The 16425-nt window shown below is 36.0% G+C and overlaps 1 long non-coding RNA gene across 1 annotated transcript in view; it reads left to right on the top strand.

Annotated features, from left to right (window-relative positions):
• LOC140637900 (uncharacterized) overlaps nt 1-14253 on the top strand; it is a 381100-nt gene extending 366847 nt beyond the window's left edge. The window contains exon 6 of the long non-coding RNA XR_012034991.1: nt 14075-14253. This is a non-coding gene — a long non-coding RNA (uncharacterized lncRNA). The remainder of the gene's footprint in view (nt 1-14074) is intronic.
• The last annotated feature ends 2172 nt before the right edge of the window (nt 14254-16425 follow it).

Genomic DNA, 16425 nt, shown 5'->3' with positions numbered 1-16425 from the left:
AAGGACACGTCCAAAGTTACCAGAGGAAAATCCTACATCTTTATTAGATAGGTTTTGTCATCCTTCTAAGGATAGTGGCTAGGCCACCAATTCAGGTTCATTGTGAATAATATTTGCTCTAGCACAAATCTGGCGATCAGTATCTTTAGCAGAATCAGAGGTTTTGTGAGGTGGGGGTAAAAGGATGTGTTAAAACTAAAGTAGAGAACAGTAGCAAAACTAGAAAAAGAACAACTGAAGGGCTAAGTGACCTAATTTAGCTAAACAGTAATTAAGAAACAAAAACCAACAACAACACAGGAAAGTTATATAGATCTGGTCCAGATATCTTGAGTAAGCTGTCTACTCCAGATGCTATCTGCTTCAGTTCCTAGAAATTTTCAATTTCAGGTCACCAGTTGGTATACAGGTTCATTCAGATTTGGGGACTTTTTTTAGATGTGACACATGAATCTAGAAGTTTATTCCTTGAAGTTTGGCTGTACAGGGGTTAGGTAACACCCAGTAAAGGACTTTCCAGTGATGTTGAAAAGAGTAATTTTGGACATGTCTTTTCCAATAGAAGAACTCTCCAGGCTATAAGGTGTGATGTTTGATGCCTCTGTCTCCAGAGAATGTTCTGTATAAAGATTGTTCTACCAGATGGTAATTATTTTCTGTAGATTTCAATAGGCCTTTGCAAAATTGAAGTATATCTCCCTTTATTAGTTGTGGGTCAAAAGAAATGTGGGCTAAGAATATCAGCCATTGTTTAATTATTTAATTATTTCCAAAGGTGAAAGTGAAAGTTCATGGATTCCAAAGGGAAGAGATCTAAGATTTAGAAGAACCAGTGGTAATTCTTTTGGCCAGGGTTCTTGTAGGATTTTGACTATTTTAGCTGAGTCTTAATATTCCATTTGTAGGTTAGGCCAGTCCTGAGGATAACAAGCACAATGCGAGTGCCACAAAACAGGTCAGACAGCATAGATTGGTCTAAATATTTGGCCAGGAAACTGAGTTCCCTGTTCACTATGAAGTTTAAGGGGGAATAATCTTTCCTAATAGGATTTTAGCTACAGAAGAGCTACACAGGAAAGCTTCAGTCCAATGTGAAAACATGCAGACCATTACTTAGAACATATTTATATCCATGAAATGGAGACAATTGTATGAAATCCATTTGCCAAACCTCAAGTGGTCCCCTGGGTAAACTAAAATGCCCAGAAGCAGTATGGATAGTCTTTCCGGGGTTAAATATAGGATGGTGGAAATTTTAGATTTTTTTTGGCAGGACTAGTTTGTTACTGGGTCAGAACCAAAGTTTTATTTCTTCATGATACCAATAGCATTTAAACCTTCAATTTTCTTTTTCTTTTTCAGAGGTCAATTCTTGTATTTGTCTGGCTAATTCTCTTAGGTCATCACCAACGGAAGTAGTTTTCTGAACCATGACAGATTTGGTTTATGGATTCCATAGGAGCAGCATTTTTTGTGGAGATATCAGTGAGTAGTTTCCTTTGGCTTCCAGATAGTCAGACTTAGAATGTCCAAAGACTTTAATAAGCTTTCAGAGCTGTTGATGGGAGTGTAGCATCTAATAAACTTTGGGCATAAGAACCTTTTAAATTTTGTTTCCACAGCAAGTAGGGAAGCCTTTTTGCTTCCATAACATCTCAAAATCATGGGTTATTTCAAAGGCATATTAACTATTAGCTTAGATATTTGTGGCCTTATCTTTAGCAAGAATATATGTTTGAGTAAGAGCATTTAAGTTGGCTTGTTGGGCTGAAGTGCCCAAAAGTCATCATGAGGGGTTAATAGGTAATTAGTCAAAGTCAAACAGTTATGGGGATTCATTCATGAAAGAAGAGGAACAATAAGGCTGAGATTGTTAGAATAAATAAGACTGTTCTGAGGGGCAGTTCACAGGGAATTTCATAAGAAGTAAAATGGCTTCCTAAAAGATGTTGGGTGTGGTTTGAGTTCAAGAGAGCTATGAGAGCATGAGGTACAAAGATGGTCAAGGATGATCTTAAAACTATTTCTTCAGTGGACTTTACCAGAAGGGCAGTAATAGAAATACGTTAAGGCATGGAGGATATCCTCAGTCAATAGGATCTAATTTTTGGCTGTCATAACCTAGAGGTTGGTTGTAGCTCCCATGTTTCTGGATAAGTACTTTGAGGGAATTTCCCTTTTTCATATACAAAAAGGAAAAGAAGTAGCTGATAGGTTGGATGTTCAAGGATATGTGAATTTATTAAGCTTCCCTTCACGGTTTTAAATGTCAAGTTATCTTGGTTTTCCCAGATAATAGGATTAGGTTTAGTGGTTTTTAATAAGGCATATAGGGGTTGTGCCAGTAAGGAGAAGTTTGGAATCCAATTGTGACAATAACTCAGCTAGCCCAAGAAAAGCCTGTAATTGACATTTGGCTTTAGATTTAGGAAAGCTCAAGATGCCATGAAGCTTGTAGGGATCTACGTATACCTCTTGTTCTGAGATTAAATGTACTAAATATCCAGCTTCAGTTTGAACAAACTGCAACTTTTCTTTTGAGATCTAATATCCCTTAGGGCTAAGAGTTTTAACAGGCAAATACTGTCTTCTTGTGAGGAGGCTTGGGAAAATAAGCAGAGAAGAAAATCGCCTACATATTGTAGTAAGATGGAGCCTCCAGAAATTTGTACAACATCTAGGTCAGGTTTTAAAAGTTGTGAGAACTTTCAGTAAAACCTCTGGGCATTACTGTCAATGTATATTGTTGCCCTTCCCAGATAAAAGCAAAAAGATTTATTAACATTAACAAGTTCAGCCTTATCAACTGAATGCACTGCATAAATTGATCACAATGAAAAATTTGCTTTCGGTAGGGATAGATGATCATGTTGTATGGGAATTAGAAACAACAGGATAGCGAGGAATAATAATGTTTTTTTTTTATTGCTTGAAGATCTTGGACAGTATCTGCAACCTTTAGGTTTTTCTTACAGGTAAAATAGGGGTATTACAAGGACTGGTGCAAGAAATTACTCTATACTGTATAGTCTTCTATGATAAGTCTAATGCTCTGTAAATCCTCTTTGTTTATAGGGTATTTAATTACAAGGAGATGTTTTGAGGGATATATTTGGATCTTAATGGGAGGTGGAGAGCACGATGAGTTCTGCCTGTGTCAGTGGAGGATTTTGCCCACAAAGTAGGGAACATTAAATCTAATAATGAGAATGAACCTGAAGTTTGATCTTCCCTGGTATGTGAAAGAAAAAGAGTTTGGATTTTCTTGGTGATTACATACAAGGGATTTAAATTCAGGGTATTCAAACTTAAGGGTAATTCTCAATTTTTTTTAAGGGTTATTGTCTTCTGAGAAAAAAAAAGGTAGCATATTTTTTAAGGAAATCTCATCCTAGTGAGTGAATAGGAGCTGACTCACTGAGGAGAAATGGATGTTTATTTTGCCACAGTCCCAAGGAAAAGTATAAAGGTTTAGCAATAGGAATTCACTGTGGTTTATTTGAGACTCCTAATATTTGAATAAATGCATTAATTTGAGGAAAGGACTATTTAACTGTAATGGAATTGACCACTAATAGAGTAGCTCCTGTGTACATATTTTAAGGGATTGGTCCCCAATGTAGAGAGTAGTTTCCCTCAGCCTATTTAATGGTAGAATGGGAAATAGACCTTGTGTTTTCTCAAAGTTCCATCATTGGGGTGAGTCTGATCCTTAGCTCTTGGAAAGCTGTAATTGTCTAGACCCTTTTTATTTGTAGCAGTCCTTTCTCCAAAGGCCAGGCTTTTTACAATTATGATAGAGTCCAATGGGGAGAATTTGCTTAAGAGATCCATCTGTTGAAATTGAAGATTTAAAATTTTAGTTGCCTTTCTTTTGATTCATCTTCTAGAATGCAGACTAACTGATTGATTACATTGACAAGATCAGGAGTAGACAGTATTCTCTATTCTATGCAGATTCTCTAGACTAACAGATCTCTGTTTAAACCATTTATAAACATTGAATTAGAGCCCACCCTGGTGGATTCAACATTTATAGGGAGTCCAGAATTCTCTCTAAAAACAGCATGGAGTCTGCTATAGTAATCATGAACAGATCTGGTTTACTTCTGAATGCATGTTTGAATTTTGTTCCAGTCTACTGATGTAGGGAAAGCCCTTGGGATGGCAAGATGCGACCTTTTGGCTATGGCACAAGCATGGCCATAAAAGAAGAAAACTCTGGTGGTTGAGTTACTTGGAATTCTAAAGATTTTTTTCAAGGCTTTCCCAATTACCAGTTTTCATCCAATGCTGGGTTTGACCTTCTCCAACAAGCATGTAAATAATTGATAAAGATCAGAGAAGCTAGGTGGATAAATTTGAATTAAAATATTGAATTCTTAAAAAAAATCTATGAGAATCCTCATATTTACTTTGGGAAAATCTTTTAATATAGCACTAAGTTCAGCTGTGGTCCATAGGATGTAGGAAATTAAAGATTTATCAGGTTCTTCTGAAGGCTTTATTTTATTTTATATTACTTTTTTAAAAGATGTATTTATTTTATAGAGAAAGCATGTATGTGGGGATGGGAGGCAAAGGGAGAGGGAAAGAGTCCCAAGCAGACTGCCCTGAGCCAGGAGCCCAACATGGGGTTCAATTTCATAACCCTGAGATCAGGACATGAGCTGAAATCAAGAGTAAGATGCTGAACCAACTGCAGTACCCAGGTGCCTTTAGAAGGAAGCCTAATTTTAAAAAGGAGAATTTTATCAGTCTCAGTTGGTAAGATTTCAGCATTACAGAGGAAAGGCAGTTCAGATAAATGAAAGGGTTAGAAGAGGACAGGGTTGGATTTAGAAGAGGTGGAGCAATGGGGATAGGGGAGACCTTGGCTGGTGCTGAATGTTGTGTAAATCACACATTTATGAGAAATCAGTCTCAATCCTTAAGTTTTGTTTCTTGAGGGCACATGTGTGATTTTCCATTTTATATCCTCTGGTTCCATTTAGACTGAAATTCTTTTATGATATATTGAGCCTTTGATTTTAGAGAAGTTACCAAAATATCAAAGACTAAGTCAATGATAGGGATTGAAACATTATTGAAAATAATGTAGAAGAGCTATATTGAAACACAGCTTTTCTACATTATTTTCCCTTTTCTTTGCTTTAACCTCCACCCCCTTCTCTTTCTCTTTCTTCTTTTCTATTACATTCTAAGTGTAGGCTTTAGTGAACCATGTGGTGTAATGAGAAATAATTAATGCATGGATAAAACTTTTGAATGTCTGCAAGTCCCCAATTTGCAAGGATCACCTTATCTTTTTCCCACTAAAAATGAGACACTTAGTTTCTCTCTCTTCCAACACAACACCCCTGAAGAATCTTGGGTTTATCTTTTCCCTAGACATTGCTGCTGCTTCTGAATTCCCAGTGCAATCACCTATATACACTGTTCAGTTTTCCTGTCATATCACACTGCTGGACACTGATGTAATCTCTTTACATTCCAAAAAATACCACTTACTGAAAGCTAAGTATGTAGTAGATTTTATAGAGTATTTGGAATCAATGAATGAGAGAGTGATTGAAACATGGATAAACCATGATGTGGTACAGCCAAGCTACAAAAGAAAATTAGATGACTTATTTCTTAAAAGCCTCAGTCATTACTAACTCTGGAAAATTTCCATTTGTTTTCTCAATCCAGTTTCATCCCTTCACAACATTGAAGATGCCCTTCCTTTCTGCTTTCACACCCTTCCCCCAAAGTTGCTTGTCTCTTCCTCCAAAGGCAAAGTTATTTATCTATCAACTGACTTATTCCCAATCCAAACAGGGCAAACTCTAAGAACTGTCCTAAGTCATGGTCCTCTAGAGAAACAGAATCAATGGGATACGTATATAGAAAGAGATTGTTTTGTAAGGAATTGGGTCATGTGATTGTGGAGACTTGGTGAGTCCAAACTCTGGTGGGGAGGCCAGCAGGCTGGAGACTCAGGAAGGAATTATAGTTCAAGTCCAAAGGCAGTCTGCTGAAGAATAAGGAAAAACCAGTGTTTGAAATGACGTCTGAGGCATTTGGCTGGAGAATTCCCTCTCGTTTCGGGGGGGGGGGGGGGTCAAACTTTTGTTTTACTCAGGCTTTCAACTTATTGGATGAGGTCTACCCACATTTTCTGCTTTACTCAAAGTCTACTGATTTAGAACAGGTAAATCTCGTCCAAAAAAACACAGTTTTATAGAACATTCAGAATAATGTCTGACCAAATATCTGGGTACTGTGGTCCAATCAAATTGATATATAAAATGAGGGGATCCCTGGGTGGCTCAGCAGTTTAGCGCCTGCCTTTGGCCCAGGGCACGATCCTGGAGTCCCAGGATCAAGTCCCATGTCGGGCTCCTGGCATGGAGCCTGCTTCTCCCTCCTTCTGTGTCTCTGCCTCTCTCTCTCTCTCTCTCTCTCTCTCTCTGCCTATCATAAATAAATAAATAAATATTTAAAAAATGTTTAAAAAAAATGAATCATCTCACTATACAGAATCAAAAGACATGAGAGGGCAGCCCGGGTGGCTCAATGGTTTAGCACTACCTTCAGCCCAAGGTGTGATCCTGGAGGCCTGGGATTGAGTCCCACGTCTGGCTCCCTGCATGGAGTCTGCTTTTCCCTCTGCCTGTGTCTCTGCCTCTCTCTCTCGCTCTGTGTCTCTCACAAATAAATAAACAAAATCTTAAAAACAAAAACAAAAACAAAAACAAAACAACAAAAAAACCACATGAGAGAATTTTACCAGAGTTCTCTCCTCTGGGAGTTTCTGCAGCCAGCTCTTAAACTTATTTCTCTTCTCCTCAGTACAGAAAATTCGTTGTCACCACTTCTTGGTTGTGTCTCTCATTTGTCAAGACATATCAGGAGCTTGAATGGTAAAGGTGTGTGTGTGTGTGTGTGTGTGTGTGTGTGCACGCGCGCATATAGTGAAAATGTAATTCAATTTGGAAGGGTCAGTATGACATAAATTAGGGAAGCTCTGATATGTCAATCTATGCAAACAACTATCTAAAATTTTGATTATACAGAACCCATAGACCGCTCTGTATTTCAATGTGAAAACCTTGCAGTCAAAGAATAAGGGATAAAGAATCCCCTTTGTTTATCCTTACACCTCATTCCCCCAAAGAGAATTTGTATGTGGTAGATCCATAGGAACTGTTTCACTCTTCTGTCTTATGCTAAGAACAGGGTTTTCATGGCAAATGAAAATGACTGAGCACTGATAGATTTCAAAGTTTAAAAATGTATTCTAAAGGCTGGCATAGGTCTAGGAATTTGTTTTTAAAATAATGTGCTATGCTGAAGAAGTCATGAAAAAATAAAAAGTAGCTAAACCTAAGACAGAAATTTGACAGAACAACTCCCACTGTGAAACACTGCCATCTTAGCAAGTCACTCTCTTAGTAAGTGTGAAGGATAATGTGCACTCCACTTATACTTGACCTCGTTGTTTTCACTATATGCAAATTCTCTGATTGAAGTTGGGTTAATAATACAAACATGTTTGTTGGAGAATCCTCTCTTCTTATTTTCAAGGCCTAAGCTTTTTTTTTTGTATGTATATCTGAATATTATATAGGTGGGCTTAATATTTAAAATATACATATAAACACAAAAGTCTAAATTTACAAAACATAAATTGGTAAAACAATTTCTTTTTGTAGCAGAATCATGTAAACGTAATATAGATAAAAGGAGAGCTTTTAGAGCATTTCTGGTTGAAAAGAGAGCAAGTATTGATGGGAGGGTTGGGGAGGAAAGTAGAAACTTTCTTGGCTTGCATATTTGCCCATTGTGGCAACCTCCTGTAAATTCAGCTTGCAAATTACTTAAGTAGAAGGGAATAGTAGATATACCTATCCAGGAAAAACAGTCCTCAAAGTGGTTTTTAGTACCTGAATACTGAGCTCATTTAAAATATATTTCAATATCTGCTCATTCTGATTTCTGCTCATTACAATAAAACACTGTCCTGTGAAGCCCTTCCCAGTGTTTTCCTTGAAGGAAAGGAATCATTGCCACCTATAATGTTCCACCAGCATGTAATTCCTACATCTGTTAGTGCTATCCATGATGTATTTTGTTAAATTGTGAGCTTCCTAAGCCAGAATCCTCTATCATTGTATCCAGGACTTAATACAGTGTCCTGATCAGAGCTGTGTGACCAGTGAACATCTCTATCTCATAGTTTGTGAATAAATGTGTTTTGAATGAAAACATCAGGTTGATCCATACAGCATAAAGTATGCAACCTTGATTTTAGGTTTGCAACAGCATACTATTTCTCCCCTTCAATTTCAGTTTGAATAGACAGATATGTTATCAAATTAAATATAATGTTCCTCATTTACAGAATAAATTAAAATTAAGGGTTTTTTTCTTAATGCTTAAAATTGTATGTGCTTCATTGAAATAAGTAAGATGTTTTGAGAGATTAGGATCTTAGACCTGTCAAATAATTAGTGTTAGAATCATTGAATTTTTTTATTATTTTAATATGTTTCAAATTAGAAATTAAAGAGAAAAAGTGGATATGTAGAAGTAATGAGATTAAAACAATCCTGTAATCAAAATTGCAGCTTCTTTATTCTGGTATCTATGTAAAGTAATGGAGAAAATGTGAAGATAATTATAAGAACAAGAGGTTTAATAGATTCTAAAATCATAGGGTTGGAAATTGCTTCCCAAGATCCCTCTGCCATGAGCACTTTGAATGAAATATGGCTTTGATTTGCTTTTGGATCACAAAGGTACAAAACAATTATATTTCTGAGTGATTGGGGAAAGGGGAATGGAAAATAGGATTGACCCACAGTCCTCTCTCTTGGCTGCCATCAGATAACCAGTTTTCAAAATCCTCGTATAATTTATTTTAATTTTTTCTAATAGCATGTAAGTGTTGGCAAGAGATGATCCATGTGTAAGGGTCGGGATCATCACTAGGGTGTTGCTAAAGGAAATGATATTCTGAGATGTATTATGTTGCTTTGCTAGGCACTTCCATTTGGGGATGAGAATATATTTTACAGACTGCAACATGCCTTGCTATTCCCATTTCCTGTTATTCTACAAGAAAAACTATGGAAGAGATAGGCTTCATTCTTGTTTAATAATTAAACAGAAAAGAACTTCTTTCAGATTCTTTTGAAGTAATCACAAGGAGTTTTTGAAATCTCAGCAAAGGGAATGCCCCATGTGTTTCTTTCCCTTCTTTTTTGATTCTATGTCATAGAAAGGATGAAAGAAACACCTTAAGAAGACTACTGAAACTTTTGACATTTTTTAAGCAAATATGAAAGCTGAGTAGTCACAAGATTAGTTTCTTAAGAACATATAGTTACAACTTAAAAAGCTAGAGGAGCTTTTGCAGGGAACTCACCTGAAGCACTATAAGCATATAACATTCCAGAAAAGGTCAAAACTAAAAATGTAAATTATTAAGAAAAAAATACCTGATCAAACTTTGTATGTAACATTAGGACTGGAATGAATAAAAATATCTAATATTTACTGACAAAGTACCAACCCATTTTTGGGTATCATACTCTTTAAAAACTTTCCTTTAAAATTACGTTCTTTACTCTTATTTACCTCATTTAGATATTTAAATGGATATGTAACATCTCTTAAAAGTAATAATAATTAGTATTTATGTTCATATCAGCTATAATGAATCATGGCGAGGACAAGTACACATACACACACACGTACACACACACACACAGAGTCTTTGGCTTATACTCTTTGGCCATGGATGAGCACCACTGCTAGCATGAATACCCAAATATGATCACAAGAAAATATGTAAGAGGGTAGAAATGTTTCTTAAATGTTAATACTTCAGACCCAAATTCTAGTATAGGCATTTGAGCAAAAGAAACAAGTACAGCCTACTGATTGCTTCTTGTTGGCATCTGCCCTGGCTTTTTTGTGCATTCTTTCTAATTAGTCAATGCCATGCTGATGTCATGCTGATGTTTGACATTTTTTGATGTAATTCATGATAATATGTACAATTACAAAGTAACAGACAACATTTCAGAAGCGTTCACAAACTTACATGTATGAGAGCTAGTAGAAGATCCACTGGCATATTCACAAAAATATTCATTGCAGCATTCTTTATAATGGGAAAAAATGAGAACAACCTAAATGCCCACCGGTAGGGGAATCAATAAATCCTGCTATGTCCTCACTTTGGCATACTGTACAACAATAAAAATAAATGAGATAGATCTATCGGCATTCTCATGTAAAATCTATAAGATGTAGTCTCTATTGAAAAACAAGTTACCAAAAATATCTACAGAATAATATTATTTGTGGAAAACAAACAAACAAACAAAAAAAAACAGAAAAACTGGTACCATCATCTATATATGTAAATTCAGAGAAAAAAAGACCTAGAGAAAGAACATCAAATCAATGACAGTGATTATCTCTCATGATACATGCTACAAGAAAGGTCAGTTGTCGCAAGTGATGTTAATCTTATATCCAGTGTCTTCGTTTCTATAAAAGAAATGCATGCTATTGTTTGATTAACTTAAAAATATTTTATGAACTTGCTAGTGGTATTGAAAAGAGTTATATGGGGGCAGATATATGCCAGTGTGCTATGTGGCTTTTCTCCTTCATGCCCAGGTAATAAGCCTCAGAAATGGCCCAGTCTCTAGGAATGTTACAAGGTAACTGACCTAATGCCAAACCCTCCTCTCATTGCTGGAGCAGAAGCAAGGAACAATATGCTTCTTTCCCAAATATAAACCTGTCTGAAAGTGTTCCCACTCTGGATATATAACAGCCCATTTGGGAGTATCTCTTCTTTTTTTCCTGCCCCAGAAGTTACATGTGGTTCTTACTGACTAATGAATGCAAAACATATATTTTTTCAGAAGAAATATAGGGTTTAATAAAACAAGGTATAAACTGATACATTATAGAGCTAATTTGGGAGATTGGAACAAAGGATCCATTGAATATAAATGTCCTTATTCTAGTGAATCAGCATTTTGGATGATAGAAAGATGGATCCTTTGATTCATGAATCATGGAAATGGCAAAAAAATACATGTTAGTAAAAACCCTTCTCTGTAATGGTTCTTCTGTGAAAACTGGCCTACCTGACCCTGTCAACAGGGGATAGACTTCTTGGTTATATGCTTACAACGTCTCATGGAACTGTTTTGTTGTTGTTGTTTTTCAGGTTGGATAATGAATTGATTGTTGTTTCCTAGTAGACAATAATAAGTTTTACAAGGTCAGGAACCATGTGTTTTCATTCACCTTTATGTATTCACAACGCCTGCTAAGTAACTGATGAATGAATGAAATAAATGAAAACAATAGCTGAATTTACAATGTGGGGGAAGCAAAGACTTTTGAAGGAAATTTTGCTAATTCTCCTATTATCTCAGAAAATAGAGAGGAGCCACTTTGTAAACTACAGGTCAATTTAATATCATAATTACTGTTTTGGTGAAAATAATGAAAGTATTACTATTTGCCACTCATTAATTTACAAATAAGGGTTATGATGATGATAAATAAGCTATACCCCAATGAACTGAAACCCACAAGACATTTCACCTTGGGACCTTCCATAAAAGTGACCATCTACACACTTTAAAGCTAAGGAAGCTGTGTGATTGTGATACAAATGCTATGTCTTTGTTTTGATATATTTCTTAGATAGCACTGGCATAACCATCGTAACAATTCATACTCTTAACAAACCCTTAAGTAGAGCTTACTCTGTGCCAGGCAGTCTTCTGAGATCTTAACATATATTAACCTAATCCTTTTTCCCCCTAATTAAAGAAGTAATACCTACTTATTATAGAAAACTTGAAATTATAAAGAACTGAATTTCTGATTATACTTAATGAATCATTTTATACTTAAAAAGTTATTTTGTCCTTGGAGGATTACATCAAATTTTTATTTTTAATGATGTCATCTGAGAGGCCTTGTTTTTTTAAAATGCACATGTATTTATTTATTTTGTATATTTTTATAACTAATAGATTTGGTCTTGTTTTTGCCATGCCTTATGAATTTTGATTTTTATTTTTCCTACTGTACTGTTTCCTTAGTTTTCTGTGTTTTACTGTAGAGACTATACTTTGATTTTTTAAGCTTCTATACTTATTTATTTTTTATACTTATTTAGAAGATAGAAATTTTATTTTGAATCCTGCCAATGGTTGACTTTTAGTTTATGACATAGATAATTCAATTTGTATTTCTTTCATTTTCAGAGATAAGCACAAAGGTATAACACTCATTGTCCTTGATGCCTAATAGAGAATTTAATATGTTGGCCAATGTCTTGCCATATCTTAGTCTTCATTAATTGTGGTTGTAGAATCAATACATTATTTTACAATCACTATTTTTACCCTATAAACTTTTTCCAGTTATTGTTTTTGGGTTTGCCATTGAAACTCAACCAGTGCTACAAATGTAATTCATAGCCATATCTGTAAGCACATTTTCTCATTTAGTAATAATATTGTTTAGTATCAACAAGAAATATATATATTTTGAATACTTTTATGTACCAGATACAGTGCTATATGACCTATTTCATTGCATATTTGCCATATGTCTCTAAGGAAGTATTTGTTTTTATCTCCGTTTTCAATAGAGAAGGACGTGCAATTCAAATAAATTAGGAAATTTATCTAAGGTCAGCAAATTAAGCTGGTGGTTCCCAAGCTGAGATTTGAATGAAGCACTCTTGGTCTAAGGAAGCCTAAACTCCTAAAAACCACACGATACCATCATGAGAATATCTTATCTATCTACCTTCTCTATCTAACGTTGCACTTCTTTTTTTCATTTTATAGTTATGAAGTACATAACATGTGATACACATTTTTTTTTTTGTAAAATGGTGACTCCTTGCCCTCATTGCCCAAGATCTAATGTTGAAGAGATTCAAAGGAGCCATAATGATAAAGTATATTAAATATTATGAGAATTATAACATGCTAGGAAATCTGAAAAGGGCTGTGTATTTTTGGGCCATCAGGTCAGGCACTACAGACTGAAGATTTAGTGGGGGGCAGATCTGAAAGGTGAGGAGTAAGAAATTGAAAGAAGGTGAATATGGCTGGGTAATCAGAATATCTATCATTTCTGATGGGAAAAATGAAAATGACTTATTTAAAAAGAAGGAGGGTTGAGAAATAAGGCCAAAGAGCTATCCCTTGGTTACTTAATAGAACTTAACTCTGCTCTGAACTTTTGCTTTTAACTCATAGAATTTCCATTTTTAGTTTATAGAGCTTTTGCTGGCTGTGTCTTTGTGTATCTATATCCATGTCTATTAGCATGTGATGTTTATTTATTTTTTTTAATATATTTTTTCTTTATTTATTTATGATAGTCACAGAGAGAGAGAGAGAGGCAGAGACACAGGCAGAGGGAGAAGCAGGCTCCATGCACCGGGAGCCCGATGTGGGATTCGATCCTGGGTCTCCAGGATCGCGCCCTGGGCCAAAGGCAGGCGCCAAACCACTGCGCCACCCAGGGATCCCAGCACGTGATGTTTAAAGCAGACACATAGAGCACTGAAAATTTGCTGTCATGTTATTGTGAAATTTAAAATAAGAATTTAGCTTCTTAAAGTATATGCTTTTGTTGAAAAGGAAATTTTAAGACGGAAGCTCTGGATTTATGTTTGTTGAGCTGTTGGAAATGATGAGAAGCTCAGTGGAGCTCAACCCCCCATCGAGTTATTAACATGTTCCTGTTAGTTTTTGAGGGATGGCCTCTGAAGAAACCATTGGAATATTAATGAAAGTTTTATGATGAGATAAAAATTCAAAAACTAAAACAAAAACCATGCATTAGCCAAAAATAACTGTAGGATACAATTTCTATGGCTACTAAAATATTATTTTGGTTTTCATTAAGCTGAAAAGTAAAATGGTTATCTTGAAAGGAGGTAAATTGAGTTTAGCCCAGATACATTCATTGAGAAGGAGCACAAATCTCACTTTTTCACTTTCTTTTTTTTTCTTTTTTAAAGATTTTTATTTATTTATTCATGAGAGACACAGAGAGAGAGGCAGAGACACAGACAGAGGAAGAAGCAGGCTCCATGCAAGGAGCCAGACGTGGGACTCGATACCGGGTCTCCAGGATCACGCCCTGGGCAGAAGACAGGCGTCAAACCGCGGGGCCACCCAGGATCCCCTCTTTTTCACTTTCTATCATCAAAAATGGTAAGCTATTTGAATTTCAAACCTATGAGATGAAAACTCTAGTAAGAATATTTGCATTATAAATGTGATATAGGAAAAGGAAAAATGATTGGTAAAGTCCAAATACAACACAATATACATAAGTATTCTATAAATGCAATAATTTAACAAGGTTAGAAATGATGGACCCTAACATCTTAGGGATTCAACATGAGCAAACGATCAACTTCTTCCTTTCATATATTTTCAAAATAAATGTTCTTCAGCATAAAAGTAAGTCCATACACATAAATAATTGAAGGCCTGACTGCAGAAAAGTGACATAAACAAGATAATGTATGTTACTTATGTAATGAAAAGTATAGATACACCCTCTTACATTCCCACCCTACACCAAATGGAGGAGAAACCAAAACCAAAACAACAAAAGCCTCAACAAAAGCCTACCTTAAGGAGAGAAATTCTGGGAATCGAAGTGGAGCCATGTAAAGTATGCTAACATCTAAAGAGGGCTTTTAAAAATTTTGGAATTGGATAAAATATTGTTCTGAGAGATGTTTGGGATAACGGTTTGTGGGAAATTTGCAAATACTTTTCCTCAGAATTTTTGTATGGTCCTGGTATTTATTTTTCTGTATATGAAATAATGTTTTTTCCCTGAGAGTAAACTGGGCACATGGTAGTCACTAGATCAGGAGCAGAGGGGTGGTTAAGAGCATGAACTCTGGAAGACCCTGAAGTCCTAACTCTGTCATTTATAAGCAAGCATTTTCTCCATCTGTCTCAGTTTTCTCAGGTGTTAAGATACAAACAAAAATATTTAACTCTCAGATTTGTTGTCAGGGTTAATTACAGAGTGTATGTAAAGATCTTCACTCAGTGGCACATGTGGATCCCACAAAAATGATCAAATAATGGAGACACCACCCATAACTACATGATAGCAATAATGATGTAGGGAGGAAGCCTCAAATAAGTGGAACTGCATAATCACCCTTCTTTTTAAATAGTTTCTTGGTATTCTCTTTGAGTTGGAAATAATTAGAAGCTAGAAGGTGTCAACCTGGAGATGGTAGCCAGATGGTCACCGTATTTAGTAAGAGCAAGGGTAAGGCTAAGATGAGCCCCCAACATTAAGTGACTTTCATTCGCACCCTGTTAGGCAGTCAGAACCCAGAGCAAGAAGCTGAATTATGGGCTGTCAAATCTGGGAAGTTTCCTCTTCATATCTGTTCTTAAAATTACCCCTACTGTTCACCTGCTTCAGAATCTTCCATCCTCCCAGAAATAATATATCCACTTGGTCTCCAGGACACTTTTCTGTCTTGCTTCTCCTCTTGTCTCACTGACTGCCATTTCTCAGTCTCCTTTGCATGATTATTTTTTATACTCCCAAACTCTAAGTGATGGCATACCTTACTTGGAATTCTTCCTTTCTTTTTCCTGCAGGCATTCCCTAGGTGAGCTTGTAAAGGCACGTTTTCCAAATATAAACTGTGATCCCAGCCTTGACTTATCCCCTGAACTCGTTTCCCGTATTTCATCTATTCCTCATTTCCACTTGTATATCCATCCAATCAGCATCTCAAACCTAACACAAAAAAACACAGTTCCACCCTCCTGCCTTCTTCAGCTCACCAAATTTCAACTCCACTTTTCAATTACCCAGGTCCTAAAACATGGATTCTTCCTCGATTTATACTTTTTCCCTAATACCCTAAGTCCAGTCCACCAAAATGTTCACTATCAGTTCTGTGTTCAAATATATTTACAATATGACGTTTTTCAGACTTCTACACACTCTAAACCCTCTTCCTCGGGTCTGAGACATCACCATTTCTCTCTTCCTTTCTCTTCCTTACTGGATAACCACCTAAGTGGTTTCCTTGCTACAACCCTTGTGCCTCTACCGTCTGTTCTCAAAATAGCAACTGGAACTACCTTTAAAAAATAAATGATATAATATCACTTTTCTGTTCAGAACAGTTTAAGATGTTCAACATCACCTAGAGTTAAATTGACCCACTTGGCCCTCCGCTTGCTATCTGACTCACACTCTGTCCTTCTCTTTGGATACTGTTTACCAGCCACATTGCCTTCCTTCTTGTTCTTCAGACACTCCAAGCATCTTCCTTCCTCAGGCCCTTTGAACTTATTTGTAGCTCTGCCTAGAATG

This window comes from Canis lupus, chromosome 8, assembly GCF_048164855.1.
Source record: "Canis lupus baileyi chromosome 8, mCanLup2.hap1, whole genome shotgun sequence".
NCBI classification, from domain to species: Eukaryota; Metazoa; Chordata; class Mammalia; order Carnivora; family Canidae; genus Canis; species Canis lupus.
The sequence above is the reverse complement of the archived record's forward strand: the minus strand, read 5'-3'. Positions and strand labels throughout refer to the sequence as shown.